The sequence below is a fragment of the Carex rostrata genome, chromosome 24 (genome assembly GCF_964058835.1).
Source record: "Carex rostrata chromosome 24, lpCarRost1.2, whole genome shotgun sequence".
NCBI lineage: Eukaryota > Viridiplantae > Streptophyta > Magnoliopsida > Poales > Cyperaceae > Carex > Carex rostrata.
Genome location: NC_135941.1, coordinates 4,629,879 through 4,640,265, shown reverse-complemented (window position 1 = coordinate 4,640,265; position 10,387 = coordinate 4,629,879). Strand labels below are relative to the sequence as shown.

The window sequence follows — 10,387 nt, the reverse complement described above, 5'->3', positions numbered from 1 at the left end:
AGCTAGGCTCCAGCTTAAACTCGTTAATTCTGGACCGAGCTAATGACGAGCTGACTTGTTAACAGTTCAGTCCAGTAACGAGCCGATCGAGCTAGGAGCTTTTTTGTCACCCCTAATTATATCCTCCACGTTCCATTAACCGCAACATCAGTGATATTGAAAGCTAAAACTTAAATTTGTGTCTGGAATTTCGTTGAGGCTCCTATGATAATTCATGGTTCATTTTTCTTTTGTGATTTATGGCAATGCATGATAAATGGCATAAGAGCCATAAAACTTTAACAAAGTAACTTAAACACGCAAAATCACATGTAGTACAGTTAACTGAAGTATTTCTCCTTTTTCTGAAAGGTCAAATCCAATAACTGCAACTGAAAATGATTTTTTTGACACTTTGTTTCGTTTCGTGTTAAAAATTAGTATATACCGCACCGGTGAATGAAAAGAAAATTTAATACAAGTTAAGATGTTGGTCTTTTTTTCATGCCTCGACTCTTCTAGTCAGAAACAATTCACTGGTAAACCGTGTACAGTATCAAAGGAGATGCTTTTTTAAAAAAAAAAATTAGAGAGAGGTTTTTATCTTTCAAATTCATACTCATATTATTATAACAAATATTTTCTCTATTCAGATTTTGAGGCTATGACCTTCCATTCAAAAAATATTCTTTTGATGCTTCGTAAAGATGAGTCTGTGTGTATATATATATACACACACGTTTAATTCGCGAAGTAGCGTAGCCTTACTATATATGAGTAAGGCTACGCTACTTCGCGAATTAAACAGGTTGTTTTAATTCGCGCTCATATCTCTAGTTTTAAGTCCAAATAGTCAATCCAAACCGTTAGATGTTTAATCTATATTAAAATGTGCTTGGAGACCAAATTTTACATTTTTTGGAATTTTTTTACTATTTATGAAGATGATTTAAAAATCGCTGTTTTTTAATGGTGCATAATTTTAATAAAAACAATGATTTTCAAACCATCTTAATAAATAGTAAAAAAATTTCAAAAAATGTAAAATTTGGTCTCCAAGAACATTTTAATATATATTAAACATCTAACGGTTTGGATCAGCTATTTGGACTTCGAAACTAGAGATATGAACGCGAATTAAAACAGTACGTTTAATTCGGGAAGTAGCGTAGCCTTACTATATATATATATAGTGAGGAGGGATCGGATGACACCCATTTTTGGTGACATCGAATAACATCGTGTATTTTCAAAAATTTTAAAGTCTAAATGGTCGATCCAAACCGTTCAACTTGATGGATATGTTAAAATGTGCTTGCAGATCAAATTTTACATTTTTTTTTTACTATTTATTAAGTATTTAACAAAATCGCTATATTCAGACCGTTGAATTTTTGTACCCATCTTAATAAATAGTAAAAAATTCATAAAAATGTAAAATTTGATCTGCAAACACATTTTTAACATATCCATCAAGTTGAACAGTTTGGATCGACCATTTGGATTTTGAAAATGTACGGTGTCATCCGATGTCACCAAAAAAGGGTGTCATCCAATCCCTCCTCATATATAATAACGTTATGCTACTTGTATATATATATAGTAATGTTATGGTACTTTGTAGTGTGCAGATTAAGGTTTATTATAGATTTATTTTTTCCTTTTAAAGTTTAAATAAACAGCTTATTTTCATATGAAAATGAATTTCAAAATCAAATATTAGATATTCTTAGAAGTTTTTAGAAAATCAACTGATCTAAAGATTCTGAGCCATTAAGAGATAGTAATTTTCTATCTATTTAAAAAATAGTAAAAATATTACAAAAATATAAAATTTAATCTCCAAGAAGCTTGTGTTGAGTAATTCAAATCCACGGTTTAAACTTTAAGCACGAAATAGAAATCCATAATACGATACTTGATCTAGGCACCGCTAAGTATCATAGCCTTTTTTTTTTTTTTTCTTTTTGAAAATTTGGTAGTGAATCATACTAGTGTGAGTCTATGGTACTATGCATATCACGGGTTGGCCCGTGTTACAGCTCAATATTCGAGTTTTCAAAATTCTAATGGTCGATCCGAATCGTTCATCTTGTTGTCCATATTAATATGTGTTTGAAGACCAAATTTTACATTTTTTGAAATTTGTTTACTATTTTTTTTTAGATATTTAGAAAATCACTTGATCTGAAAATTCTGGACCATCCAAAAACAGTGGTTTTCAATAAATCTAAAAAAATAGTAAAAAAAATTCAAAAAATGTAAATTTTGGTCTCCAAACACATATTAATATGGACAACAAGATGAACGGTTCGGATCGACCGTTAGGATTTAAAAAAGTTAAATATTAAGCCGTATTACGGACCAAATCGTAATATGCATAGTACCATAGACTCACTCATCATACTATCATAGTCATAACCTTACTCCGTATATATTGTATTATTTATTCGGATGGTAGGATTTCCTTTTCTGTTTGGACTATTTAATTTAAAAAAAATTGCGTCAAAATCGATTGTTGAAGTCATTTAAAGGTACTCTTTTATGAAGATAAAATAATCTGATTAATTCATTTAAGATCAGACAATTCAGACAAAAAAAAAAAACTTCAAGGTCCTACGATGTGGATCGAGAATGACAACAGAAACAAATGACCATATAAACGCCAATTTTTTGCAGCAATTAATAATATTATCTCTAAGAAGCTCCCAGTACAAATTTAAAAAAAAAAAAACATTTTCTTTCAAAAAAATAGCATATCTCTCTTATCCAATTGACTATAACTATAATACTTATTTTAATTTGTTTATAGCTTTATGTAATTCGGTATTTTATGCAGTCGCTATTTACCCTAGAATAAAGCTCAATGAAGCTCTATCAAATCAATACCAACACGCAAGGTTTTCCTACTTTTTATATATTATTAAGATTTTTTTTTTAAGGAGAGAAATAATTAATATTATTTATATTAATAATTTTGATAATTTTAAAAAATAATTACTCAACGTTAAAAACATGATCTACATAACAATTAAATTTGATGTATGTATTCTCCATATGTCAAGTGACCTAAACTTTCAATGATTTGATATTAACGATTAAAGATGCATCATTAAATAATAAATAAATCACATACAATATAATTGCCCATATACAAATTTAATTTTGAAAATTTGGTACCATTTTCAAATTAATAATTTAATTATCAAGTGATCCGCCACCATACTATACGCATGATATTAAATTATTATCTTTTTGACACACCTGACTTGAATTGTCTAGATTTGATATGCTTGTATGGGAATGCAGATTTTCTTTTTCTTCTAGGAAAACATCTTTCTTTTCCTTGTTCCCTCTAGGTCCTGGCTATACTACACTTCAATCATTGAGATTTGAGTATAAAAAGTTTTATTATATTTTATTTTGTAAGCTGAAAGTAGATTATTTTTTTCAAAATAAAATTATTTTTAAAATTTTTAATGAAACAAGCACTATACATGAGAAAGCTAAAAAAAAGACTCCACCGATCATAGCAATTGGTGGAGGAAAAAAAAACCACTTTCTCTACCAATCCCAGGCGGAGGAAAAAAACCATTTTCTCCATCGATTTCTAGAATCGGCGGAGCAAAAATCTTCACTTTTATTTAAAATTAGCACTATCGGTAATTCGAAAATGGCTAGAGAAAATAATTTTTTGCTGGTGGAGTCTTTTTTTATAATTTTACCCCAAATAGTGCTTGTTCCATTAAAATGATTAAAAACAGTTCTATTTTAAAAAAAAAATCCTGAAAGTATAGATGTTGTATCTTGAATTCTAAAATAGACATGGAGCGCCAATGTTTGCGTCTAAGAAGGCAATTAAAGCATGCAAACTTATAAGCTTGTAGAGTATATAAAAAATGTTTCAATAAATAAGATTATCCAAAGCTAAAGGAGGTTAGGATGGTTCAAATGATCATATGATAATACATTTTGCCGTACAAGTAAGAACCATATTGAATTTTATTAAGAAGCTATGATAAAAAATTTTATATTCACTATCAACAAAGGTAGTTCAATAAAATAGAACAGTCACCATACTTGGCCTCTGAGAAAATCATAATTGTAAGCATTGAAATGTGATGTCATGAACAAAAGTAGTTTTAGAGGTAGGAGAAATGAGCCTATTACTTGATATGACCCTTGTCTCTTTCCTAAAGACATTACATGATATACAACCACCATAGGACACAAGTAGCAAAAATTGCTGATAAATCTCTGACTGGATAAGCATGAAGGCAAAATTGTTAAGAAAAAATTAATTCTGGTTTGAAAGTGATTTAACTTATTCAGCTAACTAGACTAAAATAAGCAAGAATTTTGTGGGTTACTAGTTACTAATATAAAAAAAATATGTTCGAAATAATTGTTCAGAGAAGGAACACAACACCTCAAGTAATGAGAACTAAGAAAATTCTAGCAATGTTTCCAGTGAATTAAATTAAATATGCTTATCAGAAGTTGATATAGTCAATACTAATTCTACAAATTTAATTGAGATCAGAATTTAAAAGTTTTCTAGGAACAAACTGCTTGAACAGCTAGAGACTTGGAAATACAATTGCACGAATCAGCCCCAAATTTGCATTCAAACAGGCCTACAAAAGAAAAATATATAAACTAATAAAAAGTTGATCTCATAAAAGCCCAATTAAACAGAAGATCCTTTTTAAAAAAAAAAAAATAGACAAGTATATCTTATTGCTATTTCAACAGTACACTTGTCATTATATACCTTTTCAAACTATCAAGAGATATATGTTTTGTTTGCCTTTTTGCAAAACTGATTTTTGTCGGATCACCCCCCAGTTTCTTCAAAAATTACAAGTGTGTTTTTACCAGTCGGATGAAACCATGATATTGGCACATGGTACCTGACCAAAGAGGAGTTTTACAATTATAATTTATCCTATAATATTTTATACCAAGAAGCTTCATACTCAACCCTGATACCAATGCCAGTATGATATCAACATCTCCTAGTTATATATATACACTCATGGTACAACTACATGATGGTCATAACTTTCATGCCTGGTAATATACAAGTTAGTTGTACACAAAAACCTGAATTACTTGCATACTCAGCCCTATACCTGTTTATATTTTAGAAAAATACTATGGTATTGAGAAGACATTATACCATCTTTGAGTGGGTTCACCACAACCAGTACGGCACTTGTCAGGGAAGAATTTGCCTCGGTAATTGCAAGTTGAGGTACATTTGTCATTTGGAGAACTAGCTCTCGGCCAATATCTCCCAATTGGATACCCATTTAACCAAGCCTGGTCTTTTCCCATGTGTTGCATGTCAAGACCAATTGGGTCGTTGCCTGTTGGTGTGTCAACTATTACCTGAAATATACATAAGAAAAAGAAAAAAAAGAGGCAAATTGTTTAAAAGATTTGAAGGTTGAACCAAGTACTACTTTATAATCAGAGAGCATCCTATTGTTGCAAAATGCTTTGCTTGGTAGACTGGTTTGCCTGTTTTGCAACATATGCATATTTACAATTTTAATTTTCCATTAAAAAATGAGGAGGGCTAAAATGCCTCCTTTTGAAAATTCTACAGAGTCCATTAAAATTACTGACCCATTATATGATCTATGTCACATTCTTTGTGTGCACACACAAAATCATGTCACTACATGCAGCTATTTTTTGATGGACATCAAAAAGTTCATAAAATTCTACTCGTCTGGTTATTTCTGTGCATTGTTTTTGTACTTGTCATGACCATTTAACTAAACCCGAAGTACCACAATATATAACGTATTATGGGTCTGTCTAACAGGTTATTTGTTATTCACGTTTTAGATATTTGACTCCTTCAGCTTTCACAAAATGGAGGCACAAAAAATAGAGGTACTTGAACTTTTCTCTTTAAAAGTAAGAGCAATCAAGTAAGTTTGTTTTCACTAGCTTCTAACCCTGTTTTACTCAAATATATTTCAGGAAAAAATGCACCCTAAAACACCAATAAGACACCAAACAGTCAAGTGTATGATTATAGTAAAGATATACACTGCTGAATTTGTATACTCAAATATATTTGAGGAAAAAATGCACCCTAAAACACCAATAAGACACCAAACAGTCAAGTGTATGATTATAGTAAAGATATGCACTGCTGAATTTGTATACATACTGGCTATCAACTCATCCATCCCATGAATTTGACCCATACTATGGCACTTTCTATGTTCTTGCTAAGATATGACTTAACATACATATTATACAGCTTCTGAGGACAAGTGAAAGGATAAATAAAACCATTACCTTGTACCATGTCAGAGGTTGGTTATTTGGTGGTTGAGAGTATGTTTTCCAGTTCAAATCGCCATTCTGATATGGACTGAAAAGAGAAAGATGCTCTCCTTCTAATCCGATCTTTCAAAAACATTGAAAAAGAATCATAAATTTGATATTTTATATCAATATTGAGAGTTTCTCAAATAGAAGAAGTAATAATAAAAATAAAAATAAAATAAAATAACAATTAAGTATACCTTGTAGGCCCATTCATGTGAAGATAAATTAAGGGTCCTGCTTGTCAGAACAGAAATCTTTACACTAGTGGGACCTGCTCCGACCCATTAATAGAATGGCCCTGCATTCTTTTTGTATTTATTAAACAAAGGAAAATTAGAATATAGACTACTCTCAAAAGAACACTAATAGCATTGTGAATCCAAATAATTCAAAGTTTGGACTTCATTAGTTTTACTATGGATGCTTTCAGCATGTGAAGATATTGACCTTTCAAAAAATTGAAGATTAATTCAATACAAGTAAACACAAGTAGGTATCTCATGTAATGATGTAAATATTAATAAGTTAATTCATACAACAATTTAATCCATCTTAGTCAAGAACATTTCGTAGCATTAGCCTCCAGATGTCAAGGTTAACTCTGAGGTAGTTTGATCTGTAGTGAAGTTTTTTTTTTTTTTGAAGGTTAGTGGAGATTTCCACTAAGATATATTGATGTTAAAAAACTGTACAGGATCTGTAGTGAAGTTACCTCCTTTCTCTTTCTCTTTCTCTTTTTTTATTTTGAAAGAAATTGATCTCATTGTACCAAGGGCTTCTATTGAAACACATCAGTTCAGATGTAATTCAGGAAAGTCACTTACTTGCAACCCAACTGTCATGCTTAGCAATGCAAGGTCATTTCTCCCAGGTTTTAAGGTTACCGGCGTAGTAAGATTAAACTTACTCTCCGATCCATTTCCATATCCACTACCTAAATTTAGAAGCATATAAAGAGGATCAATACAAGCAGTAAATATTCCGTAGATTGGTCACAGATTTTTCGTGCTAGTTATCAGACTCTTGATTAAATGGCAAGAAAATATTATCAAAACTAAACATTCAAATGAAGGAGAGAAAAATACTGCTTTGAAAGTAAAGAGAAAAAACCTTGGAGTTTTCCGTTGACAAAAACATGTGCAGCATGGCCTTTGGATTCAATTATGAGAAGAGATTGGTTTGAAATCTTTTCACCTCCCTTAACATAAAAGCTGTCATTGCAATAATAAAAGATCGAAAAAAAAAAATTAAAGAGCTGGCAATAATATGTGTAAGCCATTTTTCAAAATAAAAAGGCACAAATCTTGAATTTTAACTTAGAAGAGGACATTATATTGTGCGCCCTTTTCTTCAGGCAATTTTACTAGATATACACTCTTTTAGACCAAATGACATATGCATTTACTGAATTAGGTAAACAAAGTGATATGTAGTTACCACATGATCAGGTGCATCATATTGTTGGCACATGATCCAAGGTACACCAATATCCTGTGAGAGTGCCATGCTGGCAGCCCACATGGCATAAGGCTTACCACCATCTCCATAGACCTTTTCTATGTCACCATATTCATTTTCTATCTGCAATTAGCTAATGTGGATACCGTTAAAATTCATAGTCCCATTTTATGATAGATAATAGACAAGCACGGCTGGATTATTTGATATTTAATTAACAATTTGACCAAATGACATATGCATTTACTGAAGTTTGAGAGAGAGAGAGAAACCTGAGCTAAGATAATGTGGCCACCTTGGGAAGCAAATAATTTCTCACTTTTCATCATATTGACTATATATTTCGTGAATCTCTCCATATGATTCTGTAGCCAATGCCCAACATTAAACAAAATGTAGTTCATTAAGTAGTAGAAGAAATGGTTTGTTGTTCCATTAAAGCATTAAAAGTACAAATAATTAATAAAATAGAAGCTGCCATTTTATAGCATGAAACCTTGAAGGGCTCATCATTACTTCGGAATGTGGTACCGGGCACATAATGTAGCCAAACTGGAACTCCTCTGCATTTGATAGAAATTATTGAGATAACAAAGGTTCAAAGCTAATGGCAGATGTGAAATAAAGAGTATGTTAGGATGTATTATTCAAAACTTGCCCAAAATTCCACTCAGCAGCAACAAATGGTCCAATTCGAAGGATCATGTAGAGACGCGCATCTCTAACTATCTTAGCAAATTTCACCAAATTGAAGCGATCTTCAAAATAATACTGAAAATACCATAAAACTTTCTTAATTGTCTTTGCAAAAAAGGTGGTGCATTAGTGCTAAATACAGATCTTGCAACAGCCCTTTCATTAGGTGGGTTGGAGCTGTTAATGAGTTTCTCTCTGTTAATGAGTTTCTTTAGGTGGGTTGGAGCTGTTAATGAGTTTCTCTCTGTTCTTCACAACAGCCCTTTCATGCACTGTCAAAAGCAGGTACGTGAATATTATTATGTAATTGTTCTGGGACTTATATTTGATTATCAATTTTGTATTGCTCTATATCTTATTATTAGGGTATTGGTGAATATAAAAGAAGCACGAAATAATGTAATAAGTTGTACAAGGGGATTATGAGACAATATGCATTTTGAAGCAGTATAGTTTATGAAATTTTACTTTGGTCCCTAATATTCTATTTTATTTAGATGGAGGCTGTTGGATTGCATTCTTCACTTGAATCTACCATTAATCATAGCCCTTATGTCAATATAACTGAAGATGGGGTGCTTGCTCCTGCAAGTGAAGAGTACTATGATTGAAAACACTGTATCTCACACCAGTAAAGAACTGAATGAGAAATCACCTCAGAAGATGAGACCGTAGAAAATAGTACCAAAGATGGTAAGGTTACGATAACAAAAGAAAAGGAGAATTCAATAGAGAAGAAGAGCAAAGATAAGAATATTGATAAAACTGTGGCTGATGTCATATACCCTATCAAGAGATCAGTAAACGAACTCACAAAGTATCAGGGGAAGTCGATTTGGTTACTTGCATGTATAGCTTTTGTCACAAGTTGGCCTTTTATTGGTTGACATGGTTTTTTCTTTTTCCGAAAAAGGTTTAATAAGGCACCAAGAAAAAATAATTAATGAGTTAATTAAAGGTGGGTTACAGGCTGGTTTTGTCTGTGTCAAAAATTATTTGTATGGATGTAGCATAACTTATTGTCACAAGATGTATAATCCAAAATTTTCATTTTTCTTTGTTTTGTTAATGGTGTAATTGGTAGTACCAGTAGTACTGGTAAAACAATTTAATGTTTTCGAGATTGGAATAAAGGTGCTGGTTAGTTGCAACTGTATTTCTAAATTAGCTATTTTACAACAAACAAAAAAACGTCATAATTCTCAGATTTTGCATATCAGATGTTTTGGAACATACCAGGTACCAGATCCCCCTTCTCGTTAGAATAGAGCAGACTTAGGTTAGGTATAATCAGATTCCTGTAATTGAAATTCTACATAAGGGAGGTTTATTATAAATTAAGCACCAAACCAATTTATTCGTTTATTAATAAGTCTGTGTGTTCACATATTAAATTTGTGAACTTTTAAGTTTATACAGTGTAAAGTCAAGTAGTCAAGTGATGAAAGGTGAATCATTGTAATAGTTGTTAATTTTTTTTTTTTTTGACCGTTTGATTTGTACTAAATGAATTCGGAGGTTGATAATTTGTGATGTAAATGTGTGGAATGTATTGGTTTGAGTATTACCAGTTTAAGCTGATGTGATTTTGTGAACTTAATTTCAAAATTTATTGAAGTGATTTCAATTAAAAAGTTCAAAAATATTGAAGCCGATCTATTTGTGGAGTGATGTGTTACGTATAGAATTTGTAAATTTTTTAATCTTGTTTAGTACAAAGTTAAATTGTCAAAAAGTGATGAAAAATAAAGATGCCGAAATGAGCCATGATGTATTATGTTGACCGCTAGATGAGACTATTACCAGTGTAATAGTCCAGGAGAGAAATAAAAAGAAATATATATTATTACAAGAGTTACATGATAATCTGAGACAAGTCAAGTACACATCTTTTAAATAA

The 10,387-nt window shown here is 31.3% G+C and overlaps 1 long non-coding RNA gene and 1 pseudogene across 2 annotated transcripts; one reads left to right on the top strand and one right to left on the bottom strand.

The window, feature by feature from the left end:
• Positions 1-5,108: 5,108 nt before the first annotated feature.
• LOC144575323 (beta-galactosidase 3-like) lies at positions 5,109-7,716 on the bottom strand (annotated as a pseudogene). The gene is made up of 5 exons (XR_013518387.1): positions 7,444-7,716; positions 7,158-7,267; positions 6,531-6,638; positions 6,301-6,411; positions 5,109-5,373 (listed from the first exon to the last, which is right to left on the bottom strand). The product of XR_013518387.1 is annotated as a beta-galactosidase 3-like (transcript).
• Positions 7,717-8,693: 977 nt separating this feature from the next.
• LOC144575764 (uncharacterized) lies at positions 8,694-9,540 on the top strand. The gene is made up of 2 exons (XR_013518522.1): positions 8,694-8,772; positions 8,985-9,540. It is a non-coding gene; the product is annotated as an uncharacterized LOC144575764 (long non-coding RNA).
• The last annotated feature ends 847 nt before the right edge of the window (positions 9,541-10,387 follow it).